The sequence below is a fragment of the Melanostigma gelatinosum genome (assembly GCF_949748355.1).
Source record: "Melanostigma gelatinosum genome assembly, chromosome: 21".
NCBI classification, from domain to species: Eukaryota; Metazoa; Chordata; class Actinopteri; order Perciformes; family Zoarcidae; genus Melanostigma; species Melanostigma gelatinosum.
The window spans coordinates 12442140-12457335 of NC_136654.1; the positions used below are offsets into that span (position 1 = coordinate 12442140).

Below are 15196 nucleotides of genomic sequence, written 5' to 3' on the forward strand. Positions count from 1 at the left end.
ACTGCAATCCTGTATTTCTGCACAATGAATATCAGGCTTCTCTAAATATAGTGTTATATATATTTGTAAAATTGCATTCCAGGAGAGTTTCCGACTCGTAGGGATCCAAACATCTCCAATACCTCCAGAACATTACCTATTTCTCATTTGTTTGAAGTGAAATTCTTTTGAAATAGTGACAACCGTAGCGACAAATGCATCCATCACAGTGTGTTCAGCTGTATTCAGTGAGAGGAGAACAGCATTGACATAGGGCCCAGCACCCACAGCATATGTGTGGATAGCATGGTGTTCTCCTTCTGGTCACTCGGTCACTGGTGCATCGTACCATCAGGCTGCACTCACGGGCCAATCAGAGGCTTTAACACCAGTGTGCAGGAGCACAGAGCCATCGTAAATACACACACACACACACACACACACACACACACACGTGTGTGTGTATCTATATCTTTTGGCAGCAACAGCAATTAGCCTGTCCAACAGTCTGAACCCAAGAAATTAACATGCGTGTGTGTGTGTGTGCATGTTGCCAACTTGCCACAATTATCATCACATTTCCATGGCCAACTGGGTAGACCTTGCAAATGAGCTGACATCAGCAAGAGCTGTGCGTGTGTGTGTGTGTGTGTGTGTAGTGAGGAGCCTGGTGTTTTCAGCTAACATGTAATAGTTACAATTCAGTCTACGTTGAATACATCAGTGCCATCACATAAAGTGACTCAAAGTGAAACAACTTCACTTCGCCAAACAGCAAATCAGTCATATTCCAGGAAGACAAAATAATAATAATCTTCATCATGATTGGTGCACCCCTTTCACATGCTGTACAGGAGGAGGAGCCGAGATATATCACACACCATCTGTTAATAGAAGTATCAACACAGTCAACACACTCTGAACGTCAGACAGGATCCGTTGAACGCATGTTGAGCTGGTCTTCGTTGGCCGTACAGCAGAGGCTAAACACCCTTTAATGTTGTGGTCATGCTTCAGAGCAAGACGAAACAGAGTTGATCATCGCCAACTCAGCCGGGACAGCTTCCCCCAAAATAATAAACACATGCCCACCCCAAAATGATCAATCATTATCCCGTACTGTATGAATGGGAACCAGGCTCCAGGTAACTGGAGCTCTTGAGCGACGCCATGATATTCACCATGTTGTCTCCGACGGATTGTGGACCCTCGGCTGCTCATCCAAAGGACCACAGAGCGGCGAGTACGACTGACTCTGCACGAGTGTAACTTATAGTGAATTTAGCAAGACAAAAGGTAAACATGGGGGAGTGTTGAGTTTGTTTACAGCAAATTAAAACAGGAGAAGATCTGAAAACAAGGACACTAGCATATCTGGGACCGTGTATTATAAGCCTGTGTCAAATAAAGGAGCCAAATCAAAGTTCTAAAATGAAATTGGAAAATGCTCATAGAACAGTATGCACACTACATTAGATTTGAATACAATTTAGTTTGTTCATAAAAGTAACCACGAACCGACTGTCAGTAAACTAGACCTGCGCCGTGTCATCAAGTGCCAGTAGCCAAGGCCACGCCCCATTGAGAGGGAAAGCATCGCACATCAGGAGAGAGAGGACAATGTCTCTCAGCTGTTGTGTAGCTGGTTGTGAAACAAATAAAGAGAAGAATGACAGTTCCTCCTGATGGATGAGAGTCCAGTCATACAGTACAGCAGCATCACACTCCATCTCAGCCTGCATCACACAGTCGGCTATTAACAGGTCGGTTACTTATCGTTATGATACCTGGGGATTCAGCCAGATAGCATCATCCGGCTGCTGGCTGAGTCATTGATCAGCTTGGACGACTGAAGTAGCATGACGGCAGACGATCAACCTTCACTTATTAAGGTATCGCAAACTTGTCAAAATCAAATCAAATTGCAATAACAAATCCTAGCCTTTTGATAGCCATAACAGATTGATATTTAGCATTAAAGAATTTATTGAGGAGCCTGTCTGAGATCAGTAACTTGAACTATGACAGTGGTGCTGAATATACACTCATAGCTGCATTAGTAACACTGTAATGTAACCCCATGTCAGTGTTTATTGCTAATAGCTATAACCTAAAACACTTATTTTCTTAAACCTGCGAAATGTGTTTCTTCCCCCCTAACCAAAGAAAAGAGCTGAATATAAGTAAACCCAGAACACCTTCACCCTCTCCCCTTTTGTTATGTGTGCAGTTCTTCCACAGATATAATTGCATAAAGCACAGAGGGGCACTTCACATGGCAAGGCTCAGACAAACCTTCCAATGCTACCAGCTGGTCCCAGTGGGGAGGGAAACTCTTTCCCTTTCCCCGTAGACAGCAGCAGCAGCTCGCACTGCAGAGCCCTGCTGCTTTAGCATGTATGGGACACTTCACATGGAGTTAAGACTTCGCCGGTGTCTTTGAGAGTCTGCAGCCTCTGGGAGCAGAGCGGAGTACAGCACTGCAGCAGCGACCTGTCAGTGTGTGTTGGTCCTGTGCCATCGGTAGGTCTCCTGGAAATAGGCTGCAGCCGGCCATTCGTCCACATCAGCCATGATGTATGAGACGCCACGCGGGGCCCATTATTCAAACTGGTTGCATGCTGCGCTCTCTCGCTGACACGGTCAAATGCACACATGCTCTGCTCACAGTATGTAGGTTGCTGCGACAACTGCTAAGGGTCTCGGCACAAAAAGAAGAAAGTATCTTACTTTGCCCTGTTTTAAGAAGCAGCGCAACACGGAGTACGGACATGTCTTAGTGTGTAGAGCAGGCTCCTCAAAGGCTACAATGTCTTCAATTTAAACTAAGATCACAGGGCAGTTAGAATATTTCCATAAACATAATGAATTTCATTTATCACATGATCAACTTAGCATTAAAAACTTCCAGAAATCCTTCTAGTTTCCAGAATACCATAGCCTTAAAGGAATACTTTATATAATACCATAGTTATATCAGTTACTCACCACGTGTTACCTTGACTTCTTGAAGAAACCTTTGTGACACCTGAGACCCCTGAAAGCCTCAGTAGCACATCTTCAGAGGTCTCTAAAATCAGAAGAACAATATTTGTCACTTGAGATTTGCGGAGCTCATTGGACCCCCTGTTGGGTTTTGCTGTGTGTGTGTGTGTGTGTGTGTGTGTGTGTGTCTCTCCTGATCATGCTCGTTCTCTCCACCTGTGCCAAATCACCTGCAACTGGTTTTTCCCTCTGCAAACTCCACTCATTTCCACTCACCTGCCGGCACTCCGCTCATCACCCCTCTCCTACTTATTCTCCCTGCTTGCCCTGTTCCAGTTGCCGGATGATCTTTTGTTCTCTTCCCTCCCCGTGGACTCTTGGTTCTCCTGTGGTCATTCCCTCGTGTTGACCCTCTCGCCCCACGGTTTGTGTCTGTGCTTTTGGTGACCAAGCCCTTTTGTGACTTTGCCTTTTATTATCAGTTTGGATTGTTCTCACTCCCTATTGGAGTTGTTTTTGGTTTGTATTTGTGTTTGCTTGATGCCCAGTAAAGAGCCTTGCAATTCAGCTCACGTTGTGTCCTGTGTCTAAGTCTGCGCCTGAGTCTCTGATCCACTCCTAATCCCACACGGTAAACCGTGAGCCGTCACAGCCCCTTTAGACAAATTAGATTGGGGGGGGGCAATTGCCACCGGGTATTTTTGCACACTGCCTCCATGCTATATCAAAATATTATTTTACAAACTCACACAACTCGTGCAGTATTCGTTTTCTTCAAGAATTAAAGGGTCACACACGGTGAATTATTAAATGTAACGTTGGCATGCTAACGTGCTCACAATGCCAATGCTAACGTGCTGATGTTTAGCAAGTATAATGTTGTTACAACCAATGTCAACCAAACTAGGATGATCATCATCCTAGCTTAGCATGTCAGTATGCTAACGTTTGCTAATTAGCATTAAAACGCAACGTGCAGCTGAGGCTAACGGGAATGTCTTGCAGGTATTTGGTCATAAGCCAAAGTGTTGTGCAAATTCAAATGTAGACTGGATGACGGTGATGGATGTGAATGTAGTGGAAGTCATCCTGTGGGTTTCATGAATGTCTGAACCAAATCATAACCTGCAACTAGAGCAGAACACCAAAGGCCATGGTCACTAAAACACAGGGATGAAGAACCCTTTGTGACGGTTCTCTTGGATCATCAATGTGCTCGGCATGATGTCATGATGATCTGTCCATTCGACGACGAGACTCCATGTGTTTAAGGCCACTGTGTGAAGAATGTTGTGCGATCACATCTTCCAAATGATTCGGACGGCCTGAAAATAGACAACGTGTGCAGTCCATGTTTTGCTCTCAGCCGTTCACTCTGTGTCAGAGTGCATGTTAACCTGAGGGTGATGCTACAGGGGCGAGTGTTTAACATGGAAACAATTCAAAATGGCAAAGAACATTGCAAGAGACTCAAGAGACAGGAATGGAGAATAGGTTGCTGTTCAGAGTCACTACCAACACAGATTGCAGTTTGTGTTCATGGCTCGGCGGCGGCATCATTTACGATCTGCAGTGAGCTAAAAAGCTGTGTGACTTCACGATTACATGTCATGGTTCCTGTGTCACGGAGCTCCTCTCATCTGCCCTGTGCTCATCTCCTTTCATTGGTCCTCCCTCCTCTCCCCACTTCTCCACTGACTCTTCCTCTCCTCTATTTTCTTGCGTCTCCTCTGCACTAGAACATTCCGCCACGATCAATCAGATTACATAAGAGCACTGCAGTGAGAAGCAGCGAGGAAGGAGAGGAGTGAGGGGTGCCTGCCGGCTCACTTTCCCTCTTTTACACTACTATTCCTTTCTCTCTTTCATCCCTGCTCCCACACACACATGAACAGCTGATCCTTTCTGCAAGTGTCCACACTGCGGTGAGGTTCGCACAAAAGGTGGTTTCTTCAACTGTTAGAAATTTGGCAGCTTGATGAAAAGAGATTCATATTCCTCCAGAGCACAGAAAGACTATCAAATATCTAGACTATGTTTGGCGCTCTGATCTAGAGAGTTAATGGAGCCGTGGCTGAATACCAATGACTCAACAGTTACCAATCCAAGACCACTCCGAAACCTTGTGGAAAGCCTTCCCAGAAGATTGGCAGACAAAATTATGTTTCTGTTATTAAGCCTACCCTGGTTGATATAAATGGGATGGACAAAACAATGGAAACACCTGTCAATGTAACAATACAATTCAACAGCCCCACAAACACCCTCAAACATACGTCTTTGAGTCTACGCCTCTCTCAAACATTTGAACACTTGGATTAGTCTGGCCTAGTGCTCGGTGGACCTGATAAACTGGCAGCTGAGTGAGCGTATATGTCAGTGCATCTGGTAGCACGCTACCTGAGCGTATACAGCCGGTGTGAGCTCCACACTGCACGTCGGCAATAACTGCAGGCTACAGTTCATCAAACAGTGATGCATTTGATATGAGCTACGTTCTGCCTCGGGTCTTTGGGGAAGACGTGTGTAGAAAGCGCCATCTGGCAGATTGATTGGAACACTGGCCTTGAGGTAGAGTTCAGTGATAACCAGCCTGACTGGGACCAGGCTCGTGTGGAGGTCTCAGTTTCCACAGAAACTTATATGAGAGCTATTTAAACCTGCTTCATGAAACAGGGTTTCTCAACAGTAAGCCTGGCTTAACTGAAGCTTCACGGCTTTATGACACAACCCTTTGTTCCTGTGTGCTTTCTTTAATTGTTTCGCTGTTGCCTGTTAGTATAGGACTGTAGCAGTCTACCCATCATCCCCTGCTGAACGTGTGACTCATGTCGGCCCTCTTTCTAGGTTCATCCTTTGAACCCTGTTGAAGGTCACCTTCAAAGCATGCTTCACTTTTAAAGTCCTCTACCTGGGTCCTCTACCTACCACCCCCCCCCCCCGCCCCCCCCCACCCCCCTCCGGGCCTGTAATGTATTTCGCTCTTGTACTCTGATTCTACACGACAGTCTGTGCATCAGTATCTTACATTGCCTTTTATAAAATAGGGTTCCAATGTTATTTATAAAAGTATTTTTTGTTTTTAAATAAATATTAGTATAATGGTTATTTACCATTTGCCACCTTGCTCAAAATTTTTAATTTGTATGCATTCAATTAACTGCAGCAATAAGTAGGCTGGACATATTAAAGCTACAACATAAAAATAACTTTTGTCATATTTAATCAGACTGTTACTACATCCTGACAATGGTACATGAGACAGACCGATATCCTCTGCCTCCTTTTAGTGCTCCTAAAGGCATTTGTAAGATTTCACCAGACCCAAAGGAGAACAACCAATCAGAGCAGAGGGGTCTCTAACGCAGATCTCAAACTAGTGTTACAGCCTGGGTGATGCTGATCAAGTATTCAGAAACTGAGCTACTGGTTAGTTTGGTCAGAAGTTGGCACTGTAGGCTACACATGGCTGTAATCCACCAGTGAACACAGTAGAAGAAGCAGAAAACAAAACAGGTCAACTTGGTCATCTAGTCTACAACCTAGTCGAAAAAAGGAAAGAAATCTTCCACACTTCCTTTCAATTGGACAAGTTTGAATTGTTCTTTTGTGTCAGCTAGTATTGGCCATGTTTCATATTATTACATTACATTCCAGTCGTTTAGCATACGCTTTTATCCAAAGTGACTTACAATAAGTGTATTCAAGAGAACTACTAGTCACCAGAAGTCATGAGTACATCTCCTTTAAACAAGCATATAAAAGCATAAACCAGAGCCAACGTACAGAAACAAACTAATAAAAATACAATAAGTACAACAAACTAATATGAATACAATAAGTACAACAAACTAATATGAATACAATAAGTGCAACAAACTAGTGCCAATACAATAAGTGCAACAAACTAATATGAATACAATAAGTACAACAAACTAATATGAATACAATAAGTGCAACAAACTAGTGCGAATACAATAAGTGCAACAAACTAATATGAATACAATAAGTACAACAAACTAGTATGAATACAATAAGTACAACAAACTAATATGAAAACAATAAGTACAACAAACTAGTATGAATACAATAAGTGCAACAAACTAATATGAATACAATAAGTACAACAAACTAGTATGAATACAATAAGTGCAACAAACTAATATGAATACAATAAGTGCAACAAACTAGTGCAAATACAATAAGTGCAACAAACTAGTATGAATACAATAAGTGCAACAAACTAATATGAATACAATAAGTACAACAAACTAGTATGAATACAATAAGTGCAACAAACTAGTATGAATACAATAAGTGCAACAAACTAATATGAATACAATAAGTACAACAAACTAGTATGAATACAATAAGTGCAACAAACTAATATGAATACAATAAGTACAACAAACTAGTATGAATACAATAAGTGCAACAAACTAATATGAATACAATAAGTGCAACAAACTAGTGCAAATACAATAAGTGCAACAAACTAATATGAATACAATAAGTACAACAAACTAGTATGAATACAATAAGTACAACAAACTAATATGAATACAATAAGTGCAACAAACTAATATGAATACAATAAGTGCAACAAACTAGTGCAAATACAATAAGTGCAACAAACTAATATGAATACAATAAGTGCAACAAACTAATATGAATACAATAAGTGCAACAAACTAATATGAATACAATAAGTGCAACAAACTAATATGAATACAATAAGTGCAACAAACTAGTGCAAATACAATAAGTGCAACAAACTAATATGAATACAATAAGTGCAACAAACTAATATGAATACAATAAGTACAACAAACTAATATGAATACAATAAGTGCAACAAACTAGTGCAAATACAATAAGTGCAACAAACTAATATGAATACAATAAGTGCAACAAACTAGTATGAATACAATAAGTGCAACAAACTAATATGAATACAATAAGTGCAACAAACTAGTATGAATACAATAAGTGCAACAAACTAATATGAATACAATAAGTGCAACAAACTAATACAAATACAATAAGTGCAACAAACTAATATGAATACAATAAGTGCAACAAACTAGTACGAATACAATAAGTGCAACAAACTAATATGAATACAATAAGTGCAACAAACTAGTACGAATACAATAAGTGCAACAAACTAGTATGAATACAATAAGTACAACAAACTAGTATGAATACAATAAGTGCAACAAACTAATATGAATACAATAAGTGCAACAAACTAGTATGAATACAATAAGTGCAACAAACTAGTATGAATACAATAACTGCAACAAACTAGTATGAATACAATAAGTGCAACAAACTAATATGAATACAATAAGTGCAACAAACTAGTATGAATACAATAAGTGCAACAAACTAGTACGAATACAATAAGTGCAACAAACTAGTATGAATACAATAAGTGCAACAAACTAATACGAATACAATAAGTGCAACAAACTAGTGTGAATACAATAAGTGCAACAAACTAGTATGAGTACAATAAGTGCAACAAACTAGTATGAGTACAATAAGTGCAACAAACTAATATGAATACAATAAGTGCAACAAACTAATATGAATACAATAAGTGCAACAAACTAGTATGAGTACAATAAGTGCAACAAACTAATATGAATACAATAAGTGCAACAAACTAATATGAATACAATAAGTGCAACAAACTAGTATGAATACAATAAGTGCAACAAACTAATATGAATACAATAAGTGCAACAAACTAGTATGAGTACAATAAGTGCAACAAACTAATATGAATACAATAAGTGCAACAAACTAATATGAATACAATAAGTGCAACAAACTAATATGAATACAATAAGTGCAACAAACTAGTATGAATACAATAAGTGCAACAAACTAGTATGAATACAATAAGTGCAACAAACTAGTATGAATACAATAACTGCAACAAACTAGTATGAATACAATAAGTGCAACAAACTAATATGAATACAATAAGTGCAACAAACTAGTATGAATACAATAAGTGCAACAAACTAGTACGAATACAATAAGTGCAACAAACTAGTATGAATACAATAAGTGCAACAAACTAATACGAATACAATAAGTGCAACAAACTAGTGTGAATACAATAAGTGCAACAAACTAGTATGAGTACAATAAGTGCAACAAACTAGTATGAGTACAATAAGTGCAACAAACTAATATGAATACAATAAGTGCAACAAACTAATATGAATACAATAAGTGCAACAAACTAGTATGAGTACAATAAGTGCAACAAACTAATATGAATACAATAAGTGCAACAAACTAATATGAATACAATAAGTGCAACAAACTAGTATGAATACAATAAGTGCAACAAACTAGTGTGAATACAATAAGTGCAACAAACTAATATGAATACAATAAGTGCAACAAACTAATATGAATACAATAAGTGCAACAAACTAGTGTGAATACAATAAGTGCAACAAACTAGTGTGAATACAATAAGTGCAACAAACTAATATGAATACAATAAGTGCTCAGTGAAGGTTCTGGTTAGTACTTCTTGAAGAGGTGAGTCTTCAGCCTGATGAAAGATGGGCAGTGACTCTGCTGTCCTGAGGTCAGTGGGGAGTTCATTCCACCACTGTGGGGCCAGGACAGAAAACAGCCGCGACCGATCGGCCGCAGGGACCTCGGGTGGGGGTGTCACAGTTGAAACACCCCTCCAGAACAAGTTATACTCACGTCACTTTTGTCCACAATAACACCAGCCAACAGCATCCTAGCCAGCAACAACCAGGCAGCAACCTCCAGTTCTGCCGAGTGAAGCCGATGCTGAAGTGTCTGAAAACCTGCATTCTCTCTAATAGCCACCAGGGGGCGACTCCTCTGGTTGTATCATGCTAACTGTGCAATATAAAGCCTGTTCTTCAATATGCTGATATCTTAGTACTCTTTCTTGGTCAACAAGATTTTGGCACCACAGCATCCAGCAGATCACCCGTGTTTTCAGTCGCTGCATCACTGACTCTGTATGAATTTCAAGACAGTCACCTACAACATGACAGTATCTGTGCACCTGAGGAGGACCAGAAATAGCCAAAGAAGTTATTTTATGCTTTTCAAAAAATGATTTCAGAGCTTGTGTCTATTTGCTGCCTTTATGAGGAGCCTTCATAACAGACAGCTGACATCAAAGAATTTGTGCTAAAAGTCTCCGCTTTTTAAAAAACCATACACACAAAAAACATGCACAAACATCAATTGAATGTCAGACAGCCAGAAAATTGCAAATGTCTGAATTGTGAAAAAGTGAACCATTTGAGAAAGTGTCCGACAGTCAAGCGAGTTGTGAACGCCATGTTTTAACACCTCTTGGACTCCAGCCCTATTTTTAGGCCTCTGCTTAAATTGCATACCCATGCTAAAGAGAGTGCAGATCTGTAACTACAAGGTTTATTTTAATAATTGTGATGGTATAATACAGGTAACACTTGTGAGAGACTTGTTGAGATGAGTAATGATGTGTATATGTTACTGGTTAATAGTGAATGAAGATGGCACACAGCTCAAATTGAAAAGTTTCAGGTTCGCCTGAAAAAAAAACACTTTTATTGAAATTATGTCTTTGAAATACTGCAGCTGAAAGCCTAAAAACAATCCCAAATCATAGCACAACATGTCAGTAGTTTCTAAAAATGATTTGGCTTTGATAAAGTGAAGCAAACTAAAGTTATAGAGTTGTTTGTACAGAGAGGTCGCGCGAGGTCAAGCAGATTTGTCATTTTGGAACCTGTTCCATTTTACTTCCACATACTACACAACGATATGGTCAGTAGAGAGAATGCAAGTATTAGGACACTTCTAATACTTGCATCCTCCAGAGGTTGCCGCCTGGTCAACTCTTTAATCCACTTTTCTTCCCGCTTCAAGAACAACCACGCTCTCTCATCGAGGCTCTCTCTGGTTGAAGATCAAGCTGTTCCACTCAGCGCTCCCCCTACAGTCCTTCTGACAACTTCCATTATGTGGACCGGATATGCAGCCCTTTTTCTGTTGCACTTGTTTTCAGGGTTTGTGTGTTTTTGACTCTTTCAGTATTTGCAGCGTATTTCCTGTTTATGCATTTGTTTCTGTTGTTACATTTTTGAGAAGCTCCAGCACATTTCTTCTCGTCGAGACGTTTTGGGCTGTTTTAGTTCATTCGTCCTTGTCGGCCACCGCACTGGAGGACATCGATGTGAGTGTACTCGTATGGTATGATCCACCTTAAAGCCAAAAGGATGGTGCACTGCACCCTGTCAGCCCTGATCACACACTGTGTGGGTGAGCCTTGTGGCTGATAGATGGTGAGGGACTTGTGTGGCTCGTAGAGCGGACATAACATTTATGAAACTAGGAGGGAAGTCATTAAACTTTCAGAGAGAGAAAACGGGCTGATCCGTTTCTTTGTGTGAGTGAGCTACAAGGACAGCTGATGGAGGACTATTGCTTTTTCCTCCCGCCCCTCATCCAACCCTGCTCCACACAGGACCCAGGACCACTTCTGCACTGAGTCCCTGCACATTGTTCTGTTTTCATTTGAAGGAACGTTTCAGTAAACACTGCTTTGTTCAAAAAGCCTAATATAACACCTTTTTATAATTTGGGGTAAAACACCAATTTGAGTACCATATTTGGAATGCAGAGGAGTGCCAGTGAGATATGACGTATACGGCTCTGGCAGCGGCAGCAACCTGTCAATCACAGTAAGCCCCGCCCTAAAGCATCCCCTGCTTTATGGTCTGTTTGACTCTAAATGGACCATAATGTACTAAATGAACATCATGCTGTATTGAATAAGAGTTGAAACTAGAGATTGAGACCATAAACTCATGTTTACAATGTTTACTGAGGTAATAAATCAAGAGAGAAGTAGAGTCATTTTCTCATAGACTTCGATACAACCAGAGGAGTCGCCCCCTGGTGGTCAGGAGAGAGAATGCAGCTTTAAGACACTTCTGCATCAACAGAACATGAGGTTGCCACCTGATCCCAAAATAATGACTTCACTTTCCGTTGAGCTTTAAGTCTCCTGTAGCTTTAAGTTCCCCAGCAAAAGATTCAGAACCTCAAAGCAGAACAAATGTTGGGATTTGATGCGGCGGGGATGGAGGTTTCTCTCAGTCTGGGGTTCTTTGGTAGGAGTGGCAGCGCTCAGAGTGTGAGGGCCACTGGCCCAGTGCAGCCAGGGAAAGGCACCAGAGCATGCGGCTTCATTTAATACTTCATTAAAGGAAGTTAGGATTTTATTGTCATATACGTATACACCAACCCTGTATCCTAAAAGTTACTTAGATAGCGAAGTTCAATATCGCTGAACTGGAGGCTTCATAGCGCCAAACCAATGTATGACATCACGATGACTACGTCCACTTCTTACGTTGTGATAAATGTTGGTATTGACTGATGATTATCGTATTCAAATTTCGAACAAATAAAAAAGTATACAATACTTTATCGTACCTTAGGCCATGTATGTTGGATTGCAGAATAATATATTATCTCTAGAAACATGTCACTTTTGATGCTGCCGTAACAGTTAAAGGGCCGGTGTGTACGATTGAGGGGCATCTATTCAGGGGTTGAAGTGCGGCTTGGCATGTGCGGCATATGCTGCCATTTTATTAAATGTATCAATTCACACTGAATTGGTGAGTAGCGCGTCTCGGTTCTGGACCGTCTCATCTTGGGAACCCAGGCTGGGGCCTGATGTCATTTTAGGGGTACTAAGTAACTGACATATCAGCACCCCACTCTCAGGTCTAGCACTCCAAAAGACCAATAACGATACATAACAATTCACACAAGAATACTCATCAAGTGTAAACGTGCATAACTACATTTCCCCTCTTGAATTCTTGTGTTTTCATATCTACATAGGGAGTGTCTGCCATATTGCACCTCCATGTTGCTACGGTAGCCCAGCATGGACAAACCAAACACTGGCTCTAGAGAGTCGTTCATGTTCCATGTCACCTGAAGGCCACCGTAGTTCTCCGAGACACTGGGAAAGGGAGGAGTGAGCGGAGGGGTGTTCAGCTGGTTCAATCTGCATCCTCACCACTAGATGAGACCTTTAGAGGTCTTCAGCTTATATCACTTTACAGCAGCACGAAATGAAGATGAACTCACGCTAAAAAATACTGTCAACAACTTCAACGATATCAAATAAAACATATTGAAGAGGTGGCTTGATATTAAAATAATATGCTTTATTACACATGACTCCGCGGTTCAAACATACACAGCTCATTAGGTGTGCTGCTGCAGATTCAACAGATCATTGTCAATAATTATCAGCACGAGGTGGACTTCAATATCTCCCAATTTGGAGTTGCTGATTGTGAAGGCATTTCTATTTTGCTCAATTTCATGCACTATTGAATGTTTTTACCGCTTGGGACCACAACACACAATCATTGCTGGCCTGGGTCTCATGGTTGCTTCCTTAATGGGACCCCAAAATGTCTTTGAGGAACGTATGTGTTGGAGCCTGCAGACAATTCAGCATTTAGTTTGATCCACTGGCCGACTACTGCATCACTACAGATCTAATGCACTTCATTTAGAGTCTCCATAGTTGATGTTATACGTACAACATGCTGAAACGGTGACAGGTGGCCTCTTGAGCAGTAACCACAAACCACAACTGCAGTCGTTCTGTCCTCACCTCAAAGGCATGCATACAATCTGGATATCTTCTGTTCATATCCGGGTCCTGAAGGCAGCAGACTAAACACCCTGCACCAAGGCCACACTCACCGGGGGATAAACCAAGAAGCTCCGAGGCTCGATATGTAGTACATCCTGGGTCCCAGTCAGACATACCCAGAGGAATTCTAATGGAATCAAACGATACCTACAAACACAAAGAACAGGAGCTGCTGTACTCGCAGCTCCCCCTGAGTGCCTGAGCAGACACCCTGAAGACTGCTCCAAGCAGCTCAACATTCTCCTGTAATGTCAGTGATGGATCAGAAAACACTTTTATTTACACCATTTATTTCCATAATCGATGAATATGTTGATTATTTTCTCGATTAATCGATTTGTTGTTTGTTGGTAGAATGTTAGGAAATGGTTAAAAATGCACATCACAAAGTGATGTCGGACGATATTCAGTTTACTATCAGAAGATCAGAAAATGTACACGTTTGAGAGGCTGGAACCAGCTGAGAGTAATAACAGAAAGACATGCACACAATCAGGATGTTCTTTAAATGTACTAAAGCATTAATATATAGAGAGGCACCAATGCTATACTGGCACTAAGCTCTGGCACACATTTGACATAGTGCATTATAAGCATTAGCAAATATTTGCTTACACATCCAAAAGACACGGAGCAACATTATCACTCATAGTACAATGTTCACTCTTGTATTAAAGAGTGTCTCTTAGCTGCCAAATGACCACTGTGTTCAGCACTACGTGTAACTGGCAGGTATCATACCGTGGGTTTAATGGAGGAACTGCAGAGTGGGTGATAACTGTCTGTGGGTCTGTCAGCCTGACTGACTCCTCTAATATCACACAGTTATTTGACCCATTATGAACAAAGAAATAATGGTGCAGCTTTAAAATGCAGTCTGCTGGTGTGTCAAAGCATCCGTGAGGCGCCTCTCATTACATTTCCTTCAGTGGGATGACTGTAGCATCCAGCAGCTATAGCATTGCAGTAACCAGCAGTTATTTGTCAAGATACTGAGGTTGGAAACTGCAACGGCAACAACCATGTCAGGCCTGGCGGAGGAAAGGGTCATCAGGCTTTCATTTCAAATGATAGGTTCCCTAACATACATATTCATATATATATTAAGATGTTTTTTGGGGAAAAAAGAAGACAAAATGAATACTCGGGTGTAGTGAATACATGTTCCTCCCATGTCCAATACAAGCTTTTACTTCATTATAAGAGAAGCATTACATATGCACATATGCACACGCACGCGCGCGCGCACACAGACGCAGCGTGCTGTGGCATTGCCTCAGCATAGAAGCTAATTGAAGTGAAGTGAAGCAGATGCAGCAGCAGACTTCACGCTGCCAGTCTGCACCGCAGTGCGCCCCGCTTCCATCCAACACGCACGCAGCCCGCACAACTCCTCTCTCTCTCTGAGACAATAATGACAGCGACACCGGCTACGACTGAAAACACCGATTCCTCCATCTCGCTTGTCCTCCGGTGTCTTTC

At 41.1% G+C, this 15196-nt stretch overlaps 1 protein-coding gene across 1 annotated transcript in view; it reads right to left on the reverse strand.

Annotated features, from left to right (window-relative positions):
- The window catches only part of ryr2a (ryanodine receptor 2a (cardiac)), a gene marked incomplete at both ends in the record, with an annotated part of 170918 nt that overhangs the window by 155414 nt on the left and 308 nt on the right, over positions 1-15196 (reverse strand). The window lies entirely within an intron of this gene.